The sequence below is a fragment of the Cibotium barometz genome, chromosome 39 (assembly GCF_041138505.1).
Source record: "Cibotium barometz isolate CiBa-2024 chromosome 39, ASM4113850v1, whole genome shotgun sequence".
NCBI classification, from domain to species: domain Eukaryota; kingdom Viridiplantae; phylum Streptophyta; class Polypodiopsida; order Cyatheales; family Cibotiaceae; genus Cibotium; species Cibotium barometz.
Genome location: NC_141084.1, coordinates 48937824 through 48944274, shown reverse-complemented (window position 1 = coordinate 48944274; position 6451 = coordinate 48937824).

Sequence of the window (6451 nt, the reverse complement as noted above, 5' to 3'; positions counted from 1 at the left end):
GCATTGCATTGAAGACTCCATAAGGCTATGAATGGGGTAGTAGCCTAGAAAAGACGCTAGAAAAGGCGATATCAATGGCATCTAAGGGAGATTTCACCTTATTTTCTCTAGAAATTGAAACTTCATATTTTTATGTGTTTGAGTCAGTGTTCTCTACCCGAGACATCCCCCAAAATCCGAAAAATAATCTTATGTGTGATGTTTTTTCCAACATAAATATTTGTACTACCTTAATGTTATAAAAAACTCTGTAATTTCCATGTTTATCTACGTTCAGTGCAAAGGGGGTTTGTTTTGGAAAGCCGATGTATTTAGTTACTATGGGTGGTACTCTTATGAATCACGCTTGGAAGGGCATTTCTAGGATATCGGTGCCTTGGTCCCCTATACCTCTAGGTTGTCCTACATCCATGCTTAGACTTGCAGTGTCCATGCTTAGACTTGGAGCCTCTAGTCATGCTTGAACGTAAAGCCATGTGCTTAGTTCAGGCTCTTAACCATGCTTAGAACTAAGCCTTTGAGTTGGCATGGGAGACATGTCTAGTCATTGACATGGCAAAGTCCGGAGGCCATCATAGAACTTGTTTTTTGAAGGTTTTCTCAAGCACACCACCTTCGCTTCGAAGGGGAGTTTGTGGGATATTTTGGAGTCTCACGTGTGTAACTATATGTGTCCACATGTGTGTCTATATGTGTGTGTACACTTATTCATGAATGAGTGTGTGTGAACACCGGTCTAGGTGTGAACACACCCTTATGAGTGGATAAGATAAGTGTTGGCCATGTGTCATCAGTGTGTTTGTCTATGTGATTGTGTTTGAGTCAAAGATAAGGCTGTTTTGCAATCCTACAAAAAGCACATTGTACTTGGTGATTATCACAACATTAATCATAAGCTTCATTGTGCCCATCATGGTCTCTCTCTTTTGAGCATTGTTATCTCTCTCTCTCTCTCTCTCTCTCTCTCTCTCTCTCTCTCTCTCAACCTTAGTGATGGCCATCTACAAGCTACCATAACTATAGGGTTTTCTATGATAACTTTTGAGTGTCGGGAATGGAGCTGAGCTCAAGGGAGAGTGTTAAGATATCAAGCTCAACTAGTGTGGATATGGGTGACACACCAGGATGTTAATTCCACACTTATGCCACTTGTATGGTTGGTGAGATTATGGGTGATATGCTGCTAGTGGTCTACACGCTGTGTGACAACCATTTTGGTTTAGTAGAGTTATTTATAGTGCCAACTCATGTAGTCACATTCACATTATGGATCGGCCTTTGTCTCTTATTGTAGGAGAGTACTTTCCTTATAGTATGTACTCTTATCTTTATTTATGGTTATAGAGAAGAGAAAGAGAATAGAAGAAAATTTAGCCATCCATCTCTCTTGTGTGCTACTTTTATATGTGTGTGTGTTTTCTTGCAAAAGGAGGTCAAGCTCACCGTCTCCCCCATATTCTTCTATCACAGACCAGCTAACATATAAAAACTTGTTTCCCTCTAGAACCAGAACAAACTAAAAATCGGTACTATGACATGTTGGACTTTATCACACAAGGGACATTTCCATCTAGTATAGCAATAGACCATAGAAATGAAACGGATTTGAAGAGCAAAAGCTAAGTAGATGCATTATGCGGGATGGGAATCACTTAAATCATTCAGGGATGTGTGTTAGACTATGAACATGAAGTAGCCTTGCCGACAACACTTCAGAGAATAGCAAAAGGTCACTTCTTTGACAATATTGTTGGGAAGAAAATTCTGGTAATTGGATTATGTTGGCCATTAGTTTTGAAAGATGCATGGGAGTATGTAAAAATAAGGTGTCTACATGGCACATTGCCTCCCTGTGTTAGTGTATGGAATAGAGGCCATTGTGACCATGGAGTTTTTAGTGCCAAGTCTAAGGATAGCTGTGTCCAAAAGGTTAAGTCCAGACAAAATTTTGAATGATAAAATGTAATAGTTGTTGGAGTTAGATGAGAAAATCCTCAAAGTGCATGCACATCAGACACAATGCCGTGAAGGAAAAAAGTGTGGGTTAATTGGAACGATAAATTCAAAAATTTTAAGGTTGGAGATTATGTTGTAGTATTTAATTCAAAGCTCAGACCACACCCAAGTAAGTTTAATCTCAAATGGATAGGACCTTACAAATTTAATAAGAGAATGGGTTTGGGAACATTTTAGTTAACTAATCTATAAATGGGCTTAGGCTAAGGCTATACCATGGAAAAGTTGCATTAAATAATCTGACAACACATATGTATGCCACATCATCTCATGTCAAGTTGACATCTTAGTCCCAAGGTAACCCCAAAGTTTTCGTATAAGTATACATATATGTGTGTGTGTTTCAGAAGTCAAAAACCAAACATGGGATGTGATGTATACATGTGAGCCATTCATGTGTCTCCTTCTATTTTTAATACATTTGCATTTAAAAAAGGACACAATTGATTTGCATATAAGTGTGTGCTTCTATTGCCATCATGCATTAACAAAAGAACACAATTGATTTGCATATAAGAGTGTGTGCTTTTATTGCCATCGTGCTCATATTTCAAAAAGCTATCATTGTTAATGTTGCTATTTTGAATGCTTATACATTGATCCTTGTCAACATCGTGTAAATTGAGAGTTCAAGAAAGTAGAAATGTCTTGTCAATCACCACCACGATACAAAAATCAAACCCAAAAGCTAGGTAATTACCCTTCCATGCATCATATTTCTTTATTGCGCTTGTGAACTTGCATATTTTTTCTGCTCTTGCTTTCTCGTGCGTTTGACACATCTATCTACATGAGTCCTACAAACCAATCAAATGTGGCTAGGCACAACACCTCATTTCTATAGCTGATCCGCAACATCATTAATGGCTATAGAAAGTAGGAAGTAATTTATTGAGCTACCTTGGGTCGTGTGATAAAGTACAGCATTAAGGTAGAGCTCCAGCTCTACATGAACTAACAACAAACCATTCACTCTCCCTAGAGTGAAGAAGAAAGAGAAAGTAGAGCTAATAGAGTAGCTCATGGAAAAAGCGTTTAAGCTAACTCCAAAAGGCACCAGCACACAGAACCAACATTGGATGATACATACATGCAAAATGTTTTCAAATGAAAGCTTGGTAAAGAATACAACATAGGTGCTTGCATAGATGAAGTCCAACAACAACAATACTTATGGTACTCCACAAACATATAGTTGCTAACAAAGAGCTACAACACAAGCAAAGCAAACTACGCCTTGATCAGAGAGGCAAAATGGGGCACACCAGTGGCATGGGGCAATGTCCTTTACAAAAACCTAGAGAAAATTCTTAAAAAGTGAGATACAAAGGGAGGCAATCTAAAAGTTAGGGTGCATCTAGCTTAGCTCTAGTCTAGGAAGGAAACCAAGGCGAAAAAGAATGTGACAACAAAAATAACTCCCATAGTTGTGCTACAAGCAGCCACCACAACCACATCAAAAAGAACTTTTGATTTTACACAAGTGGAGGTGAAAAAGTAGGACCTAAAAACAAAGAAGCCAAAGACAAGTTAGACGAAGAAAGCTATCCATGGTAACTTGGGAAAGGACATATTGTAAAGGACATACTAGGAAACGTGACTATATAGCAAACCGACCAAAGTCAGCAAGCATAAAGGCTACACAACATGCATAATAAGATTGGGCGACACTAATTGTGTTTGGAATGTGTGTAAAAAACCCTTTGCTCCCTAGCTACCCCCAAGTCTATCATTATATCTCCGATAGCAAGTTCTAATTAAAGAGCACAAAAGACTTTCGACGCTTTGGCGTTAGTCCAAGTAAGACAAAGGTTTGTTTCCAATGCCATAATATCAAGTAATGAACAAGAAGAGGATGTCAAAAAGTTAAAGGCTGAGATAGAAAAAGTCAAATCAAATAGGCTCACGCCAAGAAGAAGTGGAGAAGCTAAAAGCCATTATATCACAAACAATAAACTTATAACTCCAATTCAAAGAAGTGCGATTCAAAATCAAACTTCGCAACATAAATTCCAAGAGCTGGAGGGAGTTGAAGTCAGACAAGATGAAGTTATTCGAATCATTAAAAGTTGCAGAACAACAAGTAACAAAAGTTGAAGAGAGGAAAAGAAAGTGACATCAACACTTCAACAATCTCTTTAAAATGTGGAGAAGGTAGTAGAGTCCGACAAAGTGCAACTAGTTCATGCTGGCATTGCTGGAGTCAAAAGAAGAGATGGATGTGGCTCGAAATACCAAAGAAGATGTTGAAAAGATGTTGGAAAGGTGGAAAGAATTTTATATGTTAAGCATAAGGGAGGCTTGGATGGTAAACCTATATGAGGTTCAGAAAATATTGGATGTAGCAATCCTTCACTTCTATCCCCTCAAGACAAACAGATGATGAAGACCAGGGAAACCAATCAGATGATGTAGCCCAAATATCCGCATTTTACAGGCTCAGATAATCGGAGCAACTACAAGAGGAAATAAGCCATGTTCAAGAGTGGAAGTACTCCAAGGTTACACACACAACAGAAGGAGAAGGATGAGCTAAAGGTCTAGCTATGTAGGATTGGATGTAGCAGCCCTTCACTTCTATCCCCTCAAGACAAACCAAATGATGAAGACCAGGGAAACCAATCAGATGTAGCCCAAATATCCTCATTTTACAGGCTCAGATAATCGGAGCAACTGCAAGAGGACATAAGCCATGTTCAAGAGTGGAAGTACTCCAAGGTTACACACACAACAACAGAAGGAGAAGGATGAGTTAAAGGTCTAGCTATGTAGGAGGCACTAAGCATAAATGGAAAGGGAGCTTAAGGATGAAAATTAGCAGACAATTATTGTGATCAAAGGGAAAACCAAGGTGGTCAAAGAAGAGGACCACCAGTCTGAAATTGGAAGCATGGACATCAAATAGCTAAAGGAGCACATTGTTCCCATGGTCTACCAAAATCAAAATTTATGAGGATGAAATTTATGCAAAGAACCTACTTATGCCATATCAATAATAGATGATGAATTGCATCGGATGTTAGAATAGATGGAGGAGCTTAGTGCAATATAAATAAAATATCTAATTTCAGCAAGATGAGGAAGAAGAAGAAGTGCAAACTTGGCAATAAGAAGAAGGGAGTTTAAACTAGGAAGAAAGCAACACAACAATGTTCAAAAGCCATAGTAAGAATTGGAGAAAGTCAAGAAGACCTTGAAAGGGCAACAAGAAGAAGGGAGTTCAAACCAGGAAGAAAGCAGCATAACATGCCCCAACATAACCTATTAATGTTAAAAAGATACGACAAGAAATGGAGAAAGTCAAGGAGACCCTAAGGAGCATGAGCGAAATCTTTAAAAAGAATAACTTGACATTGGAGTCACAATTATTAGACTTCTAGGATTGGGTAAATAGAAGCACTCAATAGACCAAGGAAGCCAAGGCATAAATGGAACTGCACAAACAAAAGGCTGAGTAGCTAGAGAAGGAACTAGTTATTGATAAAGGAGGGGTGGAGCAACTAAAGAGTATCAGAGATCTCCTTCAACTACAAAAAAAAAAAAGCAGCTTAAAAGACTAAACTCAAGCAAGACAATCAGAGGCATAAGCTCGAGATTAAGAAATCTCGAACATTAAAAGCCACTTTTGAGAAAACACTTGATATGGGCATCATAAGCACTTCAAGAGGTCGACAAGTACATAATTGAGCATAACCTATCCCTGCCACAATTTTCTACTCTAGAACCCATGTTGAATACCTATGGTAAGATGGAGGGAGAAAAAATCACCTCACAAACCAAATGATAGTGTTAAGAAGCTGTCGAATCAGATCCAACTATGTGTTTGATGTCGAGTGTCTCACATGTACCCACCCTCATCAGAACTGATACCTCTGCAACCAATGGATTACATAGAACAATTGCCAATGTTTGCATGGATTGCAAGTATGCAACATAGTGTTAAGTGTTTAGGTACATTTCTTTCGACACTAGTATGGAGGCACCTCAACAACAAAACAACATTGGGAACTACAATCAAGGAATGGGATGCTATCGGAAGCAACAAGCAGGGCTTCCAAAATAACAATCAAGTTGGCCACACCTGACCATTTCATTTGGAACCCTAATAGTATGCTTTAGAGACAGATTGTCCACTAGGTGTGTCAGGTGTGGAGTCTGACGATCGTTATGGCCTTATTTGACAAATCCACTTGAGCATCTGACCCATGAATACTACTCACTGTAACATTAGGCTTGCATGCCATTTGTAACTAAATTGTAATGATACCTAGGAGTAGGGTCATTAATGGCTAGGAGTATGTTTTCTTGATCCACAAGAATATGAATGGATGGTTCATTCAGTAGAAACAAGAGAGAGTAGAACAAGAGTGTAGGATTGTCAGAGAACCAAGTCTGTATTCTAGTTTCAAGTTCTAGCATAAGAAGTTTGCATTGG